The sequence below is a fragment of the Neovison vison genome, chromosome 1 (assembly GCF_020171115.1).
Source record: "Neovison vison isolate M4711 chromosome 1, ASM_NN_V1, whole genome shotgun sequence".
NCBI lineage: Eukaryota > Metazoa > Chordata > Mammalia > Carnivora > Mustelidae > Neogale > Neogale vison.
This window is the reverse complement of record NC_058091.1, coordinates 212,543,610-212,561,215: the sequence shown is the minus strand read 5'-3', so window position 1 is coordinate 212,561,215 and position 17,606 is coordinate 212,543,610. Positions and strand designations below refer to the sequence as shown.

The 17,606-nt window shown below is 42.8% G+C and overlaps 1 protein-coding gene across 1 annotated transcript in view; it reads right to left on the bottom strand.

Moving 5' to 3' along the window:
- The window catches only part of LHFPL2 (LHFPL tetraspan subfamily member 2), a 156,708-nt gene that overhangs the window by 97,311 nt on the left and 41,791 nt on the right, over positions 1-17,606 (bottom strand). The window lies entirely within an intron of this gene.

Genomic DNA, 17,606 nt, shown 5'->3' with positions numbered 1-17,606 from the left:
CAACAGGCTTTTGGTTCAGCCTTATTTGGTGTCTCATCTCTCTCGCTTTCTTTAAAATTGTGCTGAGCCTTCAATTTGCAGAGAGAGCTGATTAGCGCTGGAAGGAGGCGGCCCAGGTTCTCTGTACCATCCGCAATCCTAGACATCTCCCTTTTGGCTGTAGCTGCTCACTCACCTTTCGAAAGAGCCCTCGTGACCATGGAGGAAACAGTGGAAGCCAACAGAGTCCCTGTCCCTCCTGCATTCCTCCCTAGTGTCTCCCAACTCCCAGAGGGTGGCGTAAGGATGCACCCTGGCTCCAAGTAGCCTAGACATAGAAGCATCAGGATTTCAACTCCCACACGTGGGTTGCTCAGAAGCCGTGTGGCGCTGGAGCTGGGTCTGCCCTTCCTAATTACAGCTGGCCACTGACATGACATTATGTTGAGCAACATAATGAACCTCCCTGTGCCCGTCAGACATTTTAAAAATTTCAGAGCATCCACTTGTTGACAGGATTGCCATCCTGTCCTTTCATTCCATGAACGCTCCCAAGAATCAGGTGGGGAAAGCTGGTATGTGCCTACTGGGCCACATACAGATTTGGTAATCCTGGGCAAGTCAGCTCCCCTCTAGGAAACCTACACTTTCTATCCCAATTTCTAGCCATCTCCTGTTGTTTATGAGGAACATATGTAACAAAGTAAACAGAAGTGCTCTTCAAAGGATGAAAAATAAAAATCTAGGGGCATCTGGGTGGCTCAGTCGGTTAAGTTCCTGCCCTTGGCTCAGGTCATGATCTCAGGGGATCAAGTCCCGCATCCGGCTCCCTAGGAGCCTGCTTCTTCCTCTCCTTCTGCCAAATGCTCTGCCTCCTTGCGCTATCTCTCTATCAAATAAATAAATAAAATCTTTATAAAAAGAAAAAAAAGGAAAGAAAAAGAAAAATCTAGGCCTGATCATCACTGCCCTCCTCGTGATCCTCTTCAAAAACTCTACTCCGGTGGCGAAGAGCCCTGGGGCCGCACAAGCAGGGTTAACTACTCGAGCCTCGATTTTCTCATCATTGTTATGGGGATGAAATAATAGCACCTAATTCAGAATTCTTGAGAGGATCAAATGAGGGAATGTACAGAAAGCACTTAGAATAGTGCCAGAAACAAACAAACATGGTGCCTAATATTAGCCACTGTCAGTACCCTGTGATTAACCCTGCTCTCTTTCTTGTTTCACCAAGCACCTTTCAAAATAAATTATCTTTTTCAAGGTGTTCAACTTCAGTGTGCCAAGGGAAGAGGAGGAATTCATCATTACTGTTACCTATGCTATCGCATACCGAACCCACACATGGAGGTTATCTTTTTTTTTTTTTTAAAGATTTTATTTATTTATTTGACAGACATAGAGCACAAGTAGGCAGAGAGGCAGGCAGAGAGAAGGGGGAAGCAGTCTCCCTGCTGAGCAGAGAGCCCGATGTGGGACTCGATCCCAGGACCCTGAGATCATGACCTGAGCCGAAAGCAGAGGCTTTAACCCACTTAGCCACCAGGTGCCCACATGGAGCTTATCTTATTGTTCCCTTTTTATGTGAAGTTCAGAAAGGTGGAGCAGCTACTAGGTGGCAGCCTGTATTCAAGGGCAGGTCTAAACAACCCAGGTTATGCTTTCCATTGCCTTGTTTCCATGTTTCCATTAGATAGGAAGTGGGAAGAATATAAAAAAAAAAGTCCCCCCCCCAAATTAGAATGTCACCTAATTTACATAAACAGTGTGGTTCAGAGTCTATTATTAAGAAACAGCTTTTGATATGGACTTGAGTCAACACTCAGTTCAAAGGGCACCTACTCCTGCCAACCCCCTGCCCTTCTGGGAGCACTGAGGTGAGAAAGAACCCCTGCTCCATGTCCCAGCCTATATGGACCTGGACATTGCCCTTGTCCCCCAGCAGTACACCTGCTGGTTGGTCCCCTCCAACGGACCCTGGGTTGGTTCCCCCAGGCCCAGCACCCCTTCTTCACCTCATATACCCAAGGCCCTACGTGATGCGCAGCCAGAGAAGGGGATAAAACTGTCCGCGAAATAAATCCATGAATGCTGTCCATCCATGGAATTCTTGCTCCACTCAAGTTTGGTTTGGTTGACAATTCTGAGAAGTTAAAAGGTCCCAGAATTAAACCTTGTCACTGAAAAACATAATCTGTGTAGTATCCAAGACCACACCTTACAAAGAACATCTCATAAGTCTATGTTATTCGAAAGACACCTAAGTAAAACACATTTATATCATTATGAAACTTGGCTTGTATCTGCTAGGAAATGTTCTCGTATCAAATACAAAGGCACAAAATTTCACACAAGACTAGACTTATAGCAGATAATCTGGTCATTTAAGGTTATGTCCTCATCTTTTGGAGGGTCATCCAGGAAAATCCATTCAATAATAACCAAAAAATGGGGGACAGGGGTGCCTGGGTGGCTCAGTGGGTTTAGCCGCTGCCTTCGGCTCAGGCCATGATCTCAGGGTCCTGGGATCGAGGCCCACATCGGGCTCTCTGCTCAGCAGGGAGCCTGCTTCCTCCTCTCTCTCTGCCTGCCTCTCTGCCTGCTTGTGATCTCGTTCTGTCAAATAAATAAATAAAATCTTAAAAAAAAAAATGGGGGACAGGTTTAAAGGTATGTTGGTATGAAATGACTAACAGACAAATGAAAAAATGTTCACCATAATTAGCCATCAGGGTAATTCAAAACCACACTGAAGGGTGCCTGGGTGGCTCTGTGGGTTAAGCCTCTGCCTTCGGCTCAGGTCATGATCTCAGGGTCCTGGGATCGAGCCCCACATCAGGCTCTCTGCTCTGCGGGGAGCCTGCTTCCCCCCACCCCCGCCTGCCTCTCTCCCTACTTGTGATCTCTGTCTGTCAAAGAAATAAATGAAATTTTAAAAAAAACCACACACACACACACACATACACACACTGAGATACCATCTTATACCAGTTAGAATGGCAAAAATTAACAAGGCAAGAAACAACAAATGTTGGAAGGATGTGGAGAAAGGGAAACCCTTTTACACTGTCGGTGGGAATGCAAGTTGGTAGAGCCACTTTGGAAAAGTGTGGAGATTCCTCAAAAACTTAAAAATAGAGCTACCCTATGACCCTGCAATTTCACTACTGGATATTTGCCCCAAAGATACAGATGTAGTGAAAAGAAGGGCGGCCATCTGTACCCCAATGTTCACAGCAGCAGTGTCCACAACAGCCAAACTGTGGAAAAGGCAGAGATGCCCTTCAACTGATGAATGGATTAAGAAGATATGGCTCATATATATAATGGAATATTACTCAGCCATCAGAAAAGATGAATACCCAACTTTTGCATCAACATGGGCGGGACTGTAGGAGATTAAGCTGAGTGAAATAAGCCAAGCAGAGAAAGTAAATTATCATATGGTTTTACTTACTTGCGAAACATAAGGAATAACATGGAGGACATTAGGAGAAGTAAAGGAAAATTGAAGGTGGAGGGAAATGGCGGGGGAGACGAAGCATGAGACTGTGGACTCTGAGAAACAAACTGAGGGGTTTTGGGGTGGGGGAGCCTGGTGGGGGTATTAAGAAGGGCATGTATTACATGGAGCACTGGGTGTTATACGTAAACAATGAATCATGGAGCCCTACATCAAAAACTAATGATGTACTGTGTGGTGATTAACAACACACACAAACACATGCACGCGCACACACACACACACACACACAGTTATGTTGTAATGAAGGCCCACCTTTGATCACTATGTTTCCTTTTCAAAAGAGAACAGATACAAACCTACAAACCTAGATAAAGGCATTAACAGATTATATTAGTAAAATAAACTCTGAGTTCTTTATACTACACCCACAGCCCACAAAGTCAATCTGCTTTGCCTCTTGGTTTTTTATTTTTAATGACTATATTAAATCCATTTTTTTCCTTCTCACCTTATGCATTTTTTCAGTTTATAAGTGAATCTTCCTCCCGAAAAGGTTGAGAATCGGTGAGACACACAATTGCCTTGTGAAAGTTAAGGAACTGTTTAAAAACCTCTATGACGTTTCCTCTTGGATTTGTTAAAGATCGATATGCTTTTGTTACAAAGAGTATTTAACATGGAATAAGTTTATACTTCATTTAATAGTCATACAAAAGCTAGAAATAGTTACATCCACACTGGAATTTTTAATCTTACCAAAATAATGTAGAGCATAAGGTCATAATACCTCCAGGATAATTGTTTACGAATGATAATGCAGATTATGCCTTATGTTACCACAGTCAGAGCCAGGGACAGTTCCTCTTCCCTCATACCTTTGATTCTACTTAGGGATCTGTGACTCTTCATACTCCTGGGTGTTTACAATATTTCTGAGAAAATCATACTGCTTACTAGTAAAAATTACCCAAGCTACTTCTTGGTGCTAACCTAGAGACACATATTATATGCTATTTTGTGGAAGAGGGAAATGATATTTACTGTTTTTCATAAAATCAACTCAATTCATACATAGTCCCTATCCACACAGGCTACAGAAGTAAAACACCCAGGACTTACGATGTATGTATAAATTTACAGAAGAGAATTAAGATGAGGACATAACCTTAAATGACCAGATTATCTGTTCCCATGACCAAGCAACAAATGAACCGCCCAGAACAAGGGGAAGTAGTTGACCTACAGAGCCCTAACATTTTTCTCTCTGCAGCTTTTGAAACAGTTTACAGTTTCTTTATCTTTATTAGGACATTTTCCCTCATCAAACTAACGAGTCACTAAACAAAAGGCTTACTAAAATGTTTACATTTGGGAATAAACTATCTGTTAAGGCTTTAGCAGAAAAGACAAGTCATACTTTGCCACTGCTTTTCAACAAAATTATCTAGGAAAAGCCAGGTAGAATTGCTGGGATAGAAACACAGGATGAGGGACACTTGGGTGGCTCAGTGGGTTAAAGCCTCTGCCTTCAGCTCAGGTCATGATCCCAGGGTCCTGGGATCGAGCCCTGAGTCAGGCTCTCTGCTCAGCGGGGAGCCTGCTTCCTCCTCTCTCTGCCTGCCTCTCTGCCTACTTGTCATCTCTGTCTGTCAAATAAATAAAAATAAAACCTTAAAAAAAAGAAAGAAAGAAAGAAAGAAACACAGGATGACCATGTAAAATTCAGTGAATCCTGAGACCAACTCAAAGAAAATGTTCACAATCCTTTTTGCTCCATAATCCTTAACATCTTTATTTCCACCCTCCTATCTTTATGGAGCTCTTCCTTCCTTCCTTTATTTTTAAGAATTTATTTTTCAGTAATCTCTATATCCAATGTGGGCCTCGAACTCACAACCCTGAGTTTGAGAATCACAAGCTCCAAGGACTGAACCAGTCAGGCACCCCTAAGCTTTCTTTCTTTCTGACGACTATTAAACAAGATATTCTTTGGAAATAATTTATATTGTTATAACCAAATACTGTGCAAGGCTAAGCGAGGGGAGAAGCCAGTGGAAATCTTGTGCTGTGAGGACTTAAAGGAACAACAAAAAGCTTGTTAGTTGAAGTAATAAAAACATAAAATGGGCAGTAAATAATAAAGGGCAACACATACATTCATCAAATCTTCTTATGGTTCTATCTGGGCAGATGCGACTGGATGACTATGTGATTGACGGGTATGACGAGAGCCAGTACAGGGCAGCTGTGAGGTACACCTGGGAAGTTTCTGGACAGAAATGGCTCCTTTCGAGCCATTTCCATTTGGTGGCCTTCTCACAGCGGTCAAGAACACATATTCTTGAATTAGCAAATAGTACAATATTCTTATTAACAGCAACACAGACCTACAGTTAGAGATCAAAGGGAAATGACAGAATTCCATCCAGGACACTCTGGAACGACCAGAAGTACTCGGAGGTGGCAAGGCACTCTGCCCCAGCAGCTCGGGAGAGGACCACGGAGGACCGCGGTCTCACCCTGCGGAAGGAGCCTCCCCAACCTGGTGGCCAGTCCTGTGTCTAAGAGACATCGGTGGTTCCACCAAGGAAGAGCTAACCTGCGTTTTTCTCCTAGGCAGCTTCCATGTCCCAGGGTAAGCTGCATAAATCCTCCACTCTGTGGGGGCAGTAGAGTTCTTTCTTCCTCTTCTCTAAGTCTCACAGTTATGTACCACACTGACCCTTTCTGAACATCCTTTGCTTCCTTGGCTTCTCATTTCCTCTACATTAAGTTCTGCCTGATCCCTCCTCAAGCAGTGTAAACCCCAGGTCTCTGTTATCAGATAGCCGAATTACACCTAGAGATCCAGGTTGTTCTTCTTCCTTCATTTCCAAAAAATTCAAAGCTATACAGAGGTCCTACCCGCAAAGAGGCAGAACTGGCTCTACTCCTGAATCCCTAATATCTCCGCAGAACAGAACCAACAGCAATATACCCACTGTCATAGCAGCACTATTCACAATAACCAAAAAGTGGAGGCAAACCAAGTCCCTATTAACAGATGAATGAATCCATGATATGTGGCATATACACACTGCAATCACGTACAGCCTTAAAAAGGAAGATGATTCTGACACACGTTCCAATACGGATGAGCCCTGAGGACATCACCCTAAGTGAAATAAGCCAGCAACACAAGGACAAACACCATACAATTCCTCTCAGGTGAGGCCCCTAGGGTAGTGACATCCAGAGAGAGAGAGAGAGAGAGAGAGCAGAAGGGTGGCGGGCAGGAGCAGATGGAGAAGGGACGAGAGAACTACTATTTAATAGGTATGGAATTTTAGTTTTGCAAGATTAAAAAAAAAAAAAAGCTCTAGAGATGGGCAGTGGTGATGGATGCACAACACTGTGCATGTACTTAATGATATTGAACTATACAGTTTAGAAAGTAACAATGGCAAAGTGTGTTATGTGCGTTTCACCACAATGAAAACAAAATGAAGCAAAAACCAAAAGGCAGTTTCCGTATCAGTTTTTGGCAGTTTGTGCGTCATCTCCATCACTGAGGCCTTCGGGGCGGGGAGTGGTCATCTACAGCATGGTGGGGGTCACTACCTGCTTTTGACATGGGCACTACGCCAAAGACCAAGGGGAGGCTGCGCTGGGGGTGTCGGTGCTCCAGGGGGAGTCCTCTCCCAGGCAGTGTGGTTTCTGCATCAGGAATGCCTGACTCACTTCCCTTCATCGTGGGAATCAGAAGGGAAACATTTCAGGCCCTGAAGTGGGATGGATAAGAAATCCTCCAGGTTCCCTAAATTAAGGAAGGGGAAAAGGATTAAAGCAGTCAAGAGAGCAAGTCCCAGAGACCCCTACCACTATCTATCCACCTTCCGGGTTTCTTCCTCCTCCAAGTACTTCTCCCTTCCTGTTCATACTCCTGGAACGTAGCATTTTCATGATAAAAAAAAAACTTTTCAAAAAACAATAAAAAACCTGCTCTGCAAGGTCCTCACAGAGCCAGCCTTGCCTCCAGGAGGTTATCATTTATGATACACCCTTGTGGCCATACCAGCTCAAATCTATGGACAACAGACTAGGATAGGAAATCAATGTTTGAATGTGCAATGATGTATTCAAAACACCTGTGGTAAGGATGGGGGCTGTGCACATTTTGAAAACAGGCAACCAGACCAGAGACCGCCCAGACCAAGTATGTGCAGATGAACCCGGGAGCTATGCCCACAGCCTAGAGGGTAAAGACTGGACCATGGTTCCAGGAGTGCCTCATTCCCAAAGTGCCAGGTCATGACCTTCTTACTGTGCTGCCCTACTCCAAAGCATCCCACAAGTGGACCCGGGGCGCCTTGCTTGCTGAGAGAAGGAAGAGAGGAAATGGAGAGGCCATCTCATGCCTATCAGTCTTCACAATAACATACAGAAATAGCAGATACTTGCATAGTGCTCATCACAAGCTGTTCTTCTAACTCTTCACACTGATTTCTACCTCACAACTTCCGGTACTGTCTTATCCACTGATGGAAAAAGCAAGACATAAAAAGGGTAAGGAACTTGCCGAAGGTTTCAGGGCTACTAAGTGTGAGAGTGAGACAGCTGTCCTTGCTCTTAACCATGATGCTATCCTGTCTCTCTGAAGGAAGGGCTTTTTACATATCACTAGATAGGCAGAGAGGCCGAAGGATATTCAGCACTATATAGTATGGTAGTTCTGCCCACCCCTGCCCCCAGTTTTAGCAGGGTAAAGCAGCAGAGCTTTGTGTAGAGACATCCTCCAAGTTGGGATGATGTAAGAGGTCAGCATTTACGGCTCTTAAGTATCAGCTCTGTGGTGGTGGACATGTTATTTAACCTGAGTATTTGCTCTCCACGGCACCTGCAGTATACGCCCTCTAGTCTATGTACAAGGATAAAACCAAGTTCCTAACACATCTTCAGTAAACAGAAGCTATCACAGGCCGAACCAAAGACTCTCAAAACAAGCATGTGACAGGGGCACCTGATGGCCCTGTGGGTAGAGCATGCAACTCTTTAGCTCGAGGTTGAGTTTGGGCCCTAGGTTGGGTATAGAGATTAAAATGTTTGTTTGTTTGTTTGTTTGCTTAAAGGATCTGACTGTTACCATCTAACAAATTAATCAATATTCTATATTAAAGTAGTAACAACGACTGGAAGTCTAAACTGTTCATAGCCACAACTGTACAAATCTTCAACAGTCCCTTTACCACAGTGTTTGGGGAGGGATTTGGTCCTTTTTCCTGAGTGTTCCCCTGGGATAGTTAAGAACCAAGACACAAGAAAAAAGAAAGAGCACAAATTAAAGTGAGCAGAATGTTTTACTTACAAACACGGCAGAGAAATTAATGATTTTTTTAAAATGACTTTTTAAGTCTTTGATTCTAGAAAGCCAAACATTCCATCATTAGTAAATCACGTATAAAAAATGAACACCCTTCAATGACCAAAGAAAGAATATAAATTGCTTGCTGCATCTCAAACTTCAGAGAGAAACCGCCTGAGGAGGTTAGCCCTCTGAAAGGCTGTGAGCCCTGCGTGCCTTCTCTCAGGATGGACCCTGGTGACTGGCACCCAGCTGGCCTATCCTCAAAGTGCATAGTGATCTCTCAGGGACCAGGACAGCCAAGTTCACAGCCAGCATGTTCCCAGCTCATGTACAAGAACATGAGAATTTTCTGCCACTGCCTCTATATGCACACTGATGGACGTTTCCCAGGATTGTGCCAAACCAGGACCTAAGGTAACACAACAAGCCAGACGAGCCAGTGCAGACAGCCCACCTCTGGCCAGGACACAGGGATTCTCCTTCCTGGAGACAGACGTATTTTTACAACAAGCTCTTTTATTTTCCTTACAGACTGCTTCAACTATAACAGCACAAACCAAACATCTGAAATAATGAGTCACCTATTGGCTTGAATCCGAAGCACCAGGTCAAATGCAGTTTAAGCCACGTCAGTGCTTAAAAGCAACCCTAGTACAGTGAGTGGACAGATTTCTGCCACCCACCATCTGCACGGCCTTTCTACCACGGTACACGATGTCTCAGTAAAGGAGGCATGATGAGCAGTCCCAGATCATCAGGAGAGCCCATGGTGTTCCTTCCTTCTGAAAATGTGCCTTTTTAGAAGGTATTCCAGACAAGGATAAGACAGAAAAGAAACTCAAACTTAAAGCACTTTTTCCTGACAAACACTCCTGGCAAAGGGCAGTATAAGAGAAAGGGGTGGTTAAATTAACAGTAATGGTATTAAGTAATATCACTCTTATTTGCGGACTTCGGTTAAATTTGTTCTGGATTGGGTAATGAAGTTGAGACACGTTTTCATTAGTGTGGGGGAAAAAAAAAAAAGTGCCCTCTCAGTCCTCCAGCTATTGTGAACTAAACTGAAGAAAAAGATTACAAGATTTACAATAAATTACAAGCAACTTCATGTGATGCCCAAATTATACATTTTCCCTCCCTTATGATATCATTATAATGTCTGCGATTAAAGCCAGGCAGATACTACTTGAAATTAAATTGAAAAGATGCACAGCTATGAGATTACTTCTCGAGAAAGATGGAATGAGAAAGAGTCCTCACTCCAAAAGGCTGGGCTTTCAGGAAACACAAGCCTGTTAACACAGTCCCACATCACCTCAGGAGATGAGCAGCCGCCTGGAGGAAGAGCACAACGAGAGAGTAAATGAGCGAAGTGAATAAAGGTCAAATGAACGCAGGCATGAATGAATGGTTTGACTGTACATCTGAGTAAAGCAGCTCTGGAACTGCAAAATTTCAGGAGTACTTTCCACAAGTCTTCTAACGCCCAGTCTTCCTTCAGCCTAAGTTGGTCTTCTCTTGGAAATATACCAGAAATGTGGTAAAGAGAAAAACAGTAAAAATGACTGACCTTCCTTGGCTAATCCTTATGATCCTTATCTAAGTCACTCCAATTCTGCTTAGGGATGAAGGTACCATGCACCTGCTGGAAAGTATTTACTACAGCTATGTTCGGACTGTCCAAAGTCAGGCCCCTAGATCCCCAATCACTCAGAATCTAGCTAGGAACCAGAAAGGAGAAAGGGGCCCTGAGCAGGGACATGCTGTCCAGAGCACAACAAGCCACATTCAGATACTGACAGAATACAATTTATAATCATCCAGAAAAGACAAATTCCTCCTTTCATGAGAATCTTGATGGTTTCTTCTGCTCTTTCAAGTTTTTGCCTTCTTCCCATTAAACCACAAAATTAAGTGACTCTTAAGTTGCCCATGTTTCAAAGTCTGTAAATTCACAAGAAATCAAAACTCAAACATTTAAAAAGAAATTCAGTTTGTAAATACTGATTAAATAAATTGCAAAGTAATATTTAACACACCAAATATGTTAATTTTGTGGGTAAAATGCCAAGCCCAGTTCTTGGCCCTTGCTCTGTATCAGAATCACCTGTAAGACTGGAAAAAGTAAAAAATAAGCCACTACCGTGCCCCAAAGATCAAGTATGAGGATCCAAAACATCCCCCCAGAAATCAAGTATGATCTAGGATGGCTTTCGAGAGATTAAATATGATGACCCACACTGCCCTCCGGAGATGAGGTGGGCCTGGAATGGAGTGGACACAGCCACCAGGCAGGAAGCCAGGCAGTAAAGTTTCTAAGCCTGGCTTTTCACTTGCCATGTGACCTTGGGTACAACACATCTCTTCTATGTGTTTCCTCAATTCTAAAATGGAAGCCCTGTATCAAATAACAACGAAGTCTCTTCTAGCCTAAGACATATAAATTTTAAAAATTATCTCCCAACCCTAGAAACTTACATCTCTTAGTACCACCTGTAAACCAGGAGAGGAGGGGACAAATGTACCAAGCGCAGCCCAGGTACACAAATAGACTGATTCAACAGGCTCGAAGGATCTGTGTGGAAAACTGAGGAACTGACCATGGACAGGAGGCTTAGAAAGTCACAAAACTCTAAGAACCCTTCCCTCCTTTCTTTTGCCTTTTAAGGAACAGAACAAAAGGAAAGCTGGAAGGAGAGAGAAGTGACGTAAGGGACAGTAAGTTTAGCGCATTCCATGAACATCTGTCAAATGTACATCATGCTGTATTACAGGAATAAAAAGGAATAAGAAGATTAAAGTGCAGAGCAACAAGTCCCTGAACTCCAGAGCTTTGTGATGGAATTCAGCAGCTCTCCAGCTACATATGCATCAGTATCTCCACGCAAGCTTGTTAAAAAATACAGATGTTTGGGTTCCACCAACTCATCCCAAACATAGTAAGTCAGAATTACTGGGATACAGAGCCCAGAAATGTTTCTGCTGCTCACCAAAATTTGACAACCACAAACTAACAACGAAAGCCAATTGTTAGATAATGCTGTAAGTATACTGGCCCCTGAAGGCAACTCTGACTTAATTATGGAGAACAAACAAAGGTTCAGACCCAGGTTCCCACACCATGTGCCAAAGTGCCCTGGAGAGTCACAGAGAACTCACAGGAGGACAGAGGGGATTCCAATTTCTCAAAGAAAACACAGTGAAGTTTAGGACACTGAACAAACTACTAGTTCATGTTAATTCACAGATTACATTACATGACATCATCCATATGTTTGTGAAAAGGTGGTTTTTGGCTTTTTGGGTTTTGTTTTGTTTTGTTGCAATTCCTGATAAAAATCTTATTTGGAAATCAACATTTTTTGTATTACTTGAAAATATTTGAAAGGTTTTTTTCTGAAAATCAATACGGAGAAGAAAATGTGTGTGGCAGTGTCTACTCTAATTCCAAGGTTTGGCAGCTGTGCAATGTCCAACAAGTAGACACATTATTAGTAAATACTGGTACTTAAGAATGAGATAAATTTTTAAATCTTAAAAGAAAAGCATGTTTTATTTATAATTTATAGGGCTTACTTTTTCAAATGGCAGCTCAGTTACTAGGACATAAATATTTACCAAATTGTTTATGTTTAACTACTTAATAAGCAAAACCGTTAGGTGTTTCTTTTGAAAAAACTATCAAAACACTTAAAGCACCATGAAGAGAGAAAATCTGGAAACCTCTGGGTCAATACAACTTTACAATGAGATTGTTTTCACCATACAACTTAATTTACTTGATCAAAACAGATCCAACATTGCATTCTGACAGAGAAAGCATTCTGGAGGAGTTCCAGAATAGTGCTTTTCCAAGTATTCTCAATGAGAACAATGGATAATCATGAATGTCTATCCACTGATTAGCCAATAACTTCTTAAACTATTTTCTTCCATGTTATATTTCAAATAACATTCCAAAGAAAAACATGGTAAGCATTATCACATTTGTGCTAAGCCTTCAAACATGAGATGGTCCCATTAGGGCAAAATTGGAACATACAGACCCCTTGGATAATTTAAGTATGGTTATGCCTGGTTTTTCAAGCAACAAGTCATAGGAAATGCTGAGCTCATTGTAACTGTTGGTATCATACTGCTCTCCAGTACTTTTTGGCACAGCAGTACTATTTGTTTTGTTATAGTACACCATTCTTTTGTCCTCCCAAGTGTTACAGATATGGTTTTCTTTTTTTAAGTTTATAAAAAGATTTATGTATTTGAGATATTGTGAGCACGTGCATACACATGCAGGGGGAGGGGCAGAAAGGGAGGGAGAGGGAGAGAAGCCCAAGGAGACTGCATGCAGAGTGCTGAATGGGGGGCTGGATCCCACAACCCCAAGACCACGACCCCAGCGGAACCAAGAATCCGTTGCTCAACTGACTGTGACACCCAGGCACCCCACACTTATTTTTCAATTAATGTGAACTGGGTTTTGAGTCTGCCTGTCTATTCAGGGATTCAACGAATAACAAACATGCAAGGCTTACTGCCTAGCCTGGGGATCCTGTCTACTTGTGACCTGGCACAGATGACGTTATCATGGTGAGTGCTTCTGAACCCTCAAATTGGAAATTTTTCAAATTATCCCCCAAATTACTAACAGTTTTTGGAGCTCTCTTTGGGAAAGCCTGGCTCTCTCAGTCGGTGGAGTATGCAGCTCTGGATCTCAGGGTTGTAGGTTTGAACTCCACGCTGGGTATAGAGATTACTTAGAAATCAAAGGGAGGAAGTAAGGAAGGAGGGAAGAAAGGAAGGAAGGAAGGAGAAAGAAAGAAAGAAAGGAAGGAGGGAGGGAGAAAGAAAGAAAGAAAGAGAGGGAGGGAGGGAAGAGAGAAGGAAGAAAAGGAAGAGGGAGGGAGGGAGGGAAAGAAAGGGGGAGCAAGGAAGGGAAGGGTTAAGGGAAGGGTAAGAGAAAAGCAAAGGAAGGAAAGGAAAGAAAAAAGAAAATGCCTGAAAACACAGAATTTCTGAAGGGGCTGTTCAGAGTCAAATCTCTGACTATAAGAAAATTTTAAGTGACAAAGCAAATCTTAATTGTGTCCCTTAACAATTAATCTTTCTCTCAGATGAATAAGGAGCAAGCAGTACCCTCTTTGGAAAGAACTACTTCCTAGGGAAACAGACATCAAATGATGGGAGCTTTATCTTGTGTGAAAATTACACTGAAAGACTAAAGTTGATAGCGATGTACCTACTAAATTCCTAAATAGTTTTGAAAATCTCAAGGGGGAGGTTTTTCATTAAGATGAGCCTTTTAAGACAAAAATTTACAGAGCTGTTCTTGTCAAGCGAGCAGACTAGATACTAATTCTAACAAAGCCCCGTTCTTTCACGTTATGCTCCCAGCAAATGGCCATACCAGCTTCACATTAGGAGTTAATCAGTAAGCTCTTTCAGGTTGCGGCTGGGGCTGATGAGAAGTTAAAATTATGACCTGGGTCAAAAGATAACTTCTCTGCTAAATCAAATCATAAAGCTTTCAGAGAGATAAATGACTAATGAATGCATGCAAACAATATACTTACCCCCCAGAGAGATATTATTAACAAAATACTATTAAGTTGGTAACTAAAGTGAATGTTCTGACTGAGAAAATACTTTCCACAAGGGAATATCAATAGCAAACAACCAGGACAAATCTCCCTTCTGGCCTGTGTCTGAACCCAAATTTACCAGTTTAAAGGAAAAAAAAAATTTCACCAGAACTCCGAAAACACTAAAAAATAAAAGGAAACAAACAACACTTGACCAGCATGTCTGCCATTTGCCCAGTCTCAACACAGGAGTGACCCTGCAGGCCAGGGAGGCACTCGAGTCTGAAAGACCCAGTAACAACAGGCAGAGAAGCCTCTGAGGAAAAACTGTGGAAACACAAGGAAGGAGAACAACGCCTACCATTTGGTCTGGTGATGAAAGGCAAAATGAGGTGTCACTTCGGATGATAAATATTTGTGAGGGTAAGGTAACTGAACAGATGCCTTTTCTTGAAGCAGCGATGTGGTTTGCCTTGAGATTTATGATGCTGAGGTGATTTTACCATGTTCACAAAACCACCACTGAGAATTCAAATCCCAGAGCAGAGGGTCCCTAGAGTGCAGAGCCATGGATTGTTCCCCGAATTCTTCTGCTCAGAGGAAGTGCTCAGTAGCCACACACATTATTCTCAGGTGTGTGTATGAATTAATACCCATGGGCAAGAGTCCTGTGAGGTAGGCAGATTGCCTAACAGGGAGATGTTGGTTCTTTAGGAACAGATGAGGAAGAAATTTAGTAAGAGTATTGACTCTTTATTTAGTAAGAAATTTAGTAAGAGTATTTACTCTAAAGTAAAGAGTACTTTAGTAAGAGTAAGTATATCTCTATGTAGCAAACTTATGCCACCCATCAATTCAACAAAAGAGAAAAACAAAACAACTTTCCAGCCCCTCACCTGTGTTCCCCAGGGCTAGAGTAATCACAGAATAAGAGTCCCCATGTTGGCTACATTCTCACCAGGCCACCCACTAACCTGCTGGAGAAAGAAGAGAAGCCAGAGGCTGAGGAAGGGTGCAGGGAGCTAGTTCTCTGACCCATCAGTCTGCTCTCCAAAAGTCATTTGCCTCAGAGCCTCAGTTCATCATCCAGCAGATGATGGAGATGGAGACCATCTCATCCCTAGTTAAACACGGCTGAACAACTGTAAACGTCGTGGTTGAACTTCAATATGAAAAAGTCGGTGAGTGGGGAAATTTAACTCTTTAAAATAAAAAAATTAAAAACTTTTAAAAATAGATATTTATGTAGAAAACACATAAACACCCTCCCCCCCCAACACACACACATTTAGATTCTTGAAAAACACTGATGGAATATGTTACAAATTTAAGAGAGGTTCCACTGGGGGCCCCTGGGTGGCTCAGTCGATGAAGTATCTGCCTTTGGCTCAGGTCATGATCCCACGGTCCCAGACTGAGCCAGTGTCAGGCCCCCTGCTCAGTGGGGAGTCTGCTTCTTCCTCTCCCTCTGCTGCTCCCCCTGCTCATACCTGTGCATGCTCTCTCTCTAATAAATAAATACTATCTTTAACAAACAACAGCAACAAAAAGGTTCCATTCAAATTTCCAGAAAAGGAAGGCCTACCCAATACATACTCTGGAGAGAGGATGTCACGTCATTGATCCCAAAATACACACATGGGTAAAAGAAATGATGATGGCAATGAAGAAGGGAAATAAGAAAAAAAAAAATTAAGGCCCACATGATGTCGATGCTTCTTTAACTTTTTAAAATTAGGTGGCTATAAGACAGAAAAATTTCTATTAATGTCACAGGAAAGGAGAAGATGCAAGATTTTCTTACAATACCCAACAAATTAAAATTTCCATCCCCCACCTTCTCTAAAGGCATTTTATTCAAGCTAAGGAAATAGGATTGAAAGGAACACATCCTTCTCAAATTCTACTTTTATCACCCAAACAGAAAAAGTATAATGCCAGAAAAAAATGGTATGTTTGCTGCATAGAGATAGTTGATATTCTTTTTTTAATGTTTTTCTAAAATATTTATTTTAAAAGAGCATGAGTGGGAGGGACAGAGGGAGAAGGAGAAAGAATCTTAAGCAGACTCCACACTGAGCACAAAACCGGACACAGGGCCCCATCTCAGGACTGTCAGATCATGACCTGAGCCAAAAACAAGAGTTGGATGTTCAACCAAATGCCCCACCCAGGTGCCCTGGGATGGTTGATATTCTTATTAGATTTGTTCTCTTATTTGTTCTTGAAGAACAAGCATCGACCCTGGGGCCGGGGATGGAATCACAGAAACCCTTGACCATATCCACTTATATACAAACCTGAGAATGAACGCATTGCAAGAACCAACCCCAGGGAGAAGAACGCCGACCCAGAATTCAGTCAACACACCCAAAAAGCATCCTAGAGCCCAAGGACTTTGGGGAACAACTAGCCAACAATGCATAAACCCAACTCAGAGGCCTGCTACCACAGGGCCCCCCAGTCAGAGTAAATCACGGCATCTCTCCACTCACTGAGCATCCAGTAACAGTGAGGCCTATGCCAAGTAATGGCTCTGCAGCACGCTACTGCAGTTAGAGCTCACCACCACCCACAATGAGGCAGGGGCTACTACATGCACAGTAGGAAGCTGGAGGTTCGGAGGGGTAAAGCAGCAGATGTGACCCCACGCCTGGCTAAGTACGCAGGCTGGGCTCTTCAGCACCACACTGAACTCACTAATTGACCAATGGACAGCACACAAAGTCTCACTGTAGGTATCTGAAAACCTGGTCTCTTGCCAGTGAAAAGGTTTCCAATCTCGGAGACAATTCTTTTCGCTTGTGGTCATTTTCTCCTTTCTTAGAGCATCTCTTCAGAGGACCCCTGAAGTAGGAATATGGAACAAGAGTGACATGAGGCCATATTCTTTACCAGGGATTTCTCTCAGGGGAAATATATCCCTAAGAAGAACCCCGAAGTAGGATGGCGGGGGGGGGGGGGGGAGGTGCAATCTACTTAAAGATGTTTGCAGCAAGGGCACCTGTGTGGCTCAGTCAGTGGCATGTCCACTACTGATTTCAGCTCAGGTCATGATCTCAGGGTGGTGGGATCAAATCCTGCATTGAGCTCCGTGATCAGCAGGGAGTCGGCTTAAGATTCTCTCCCTCTCCCTCCCAGCTTGGGCACATGTGCACGTGCTCTCTCTCCCTCTTTTTCTCTTTCTCAAATATTTAAAAAAAAAAAAAAAAAAAGTTTGCAGCAGGATTATTCA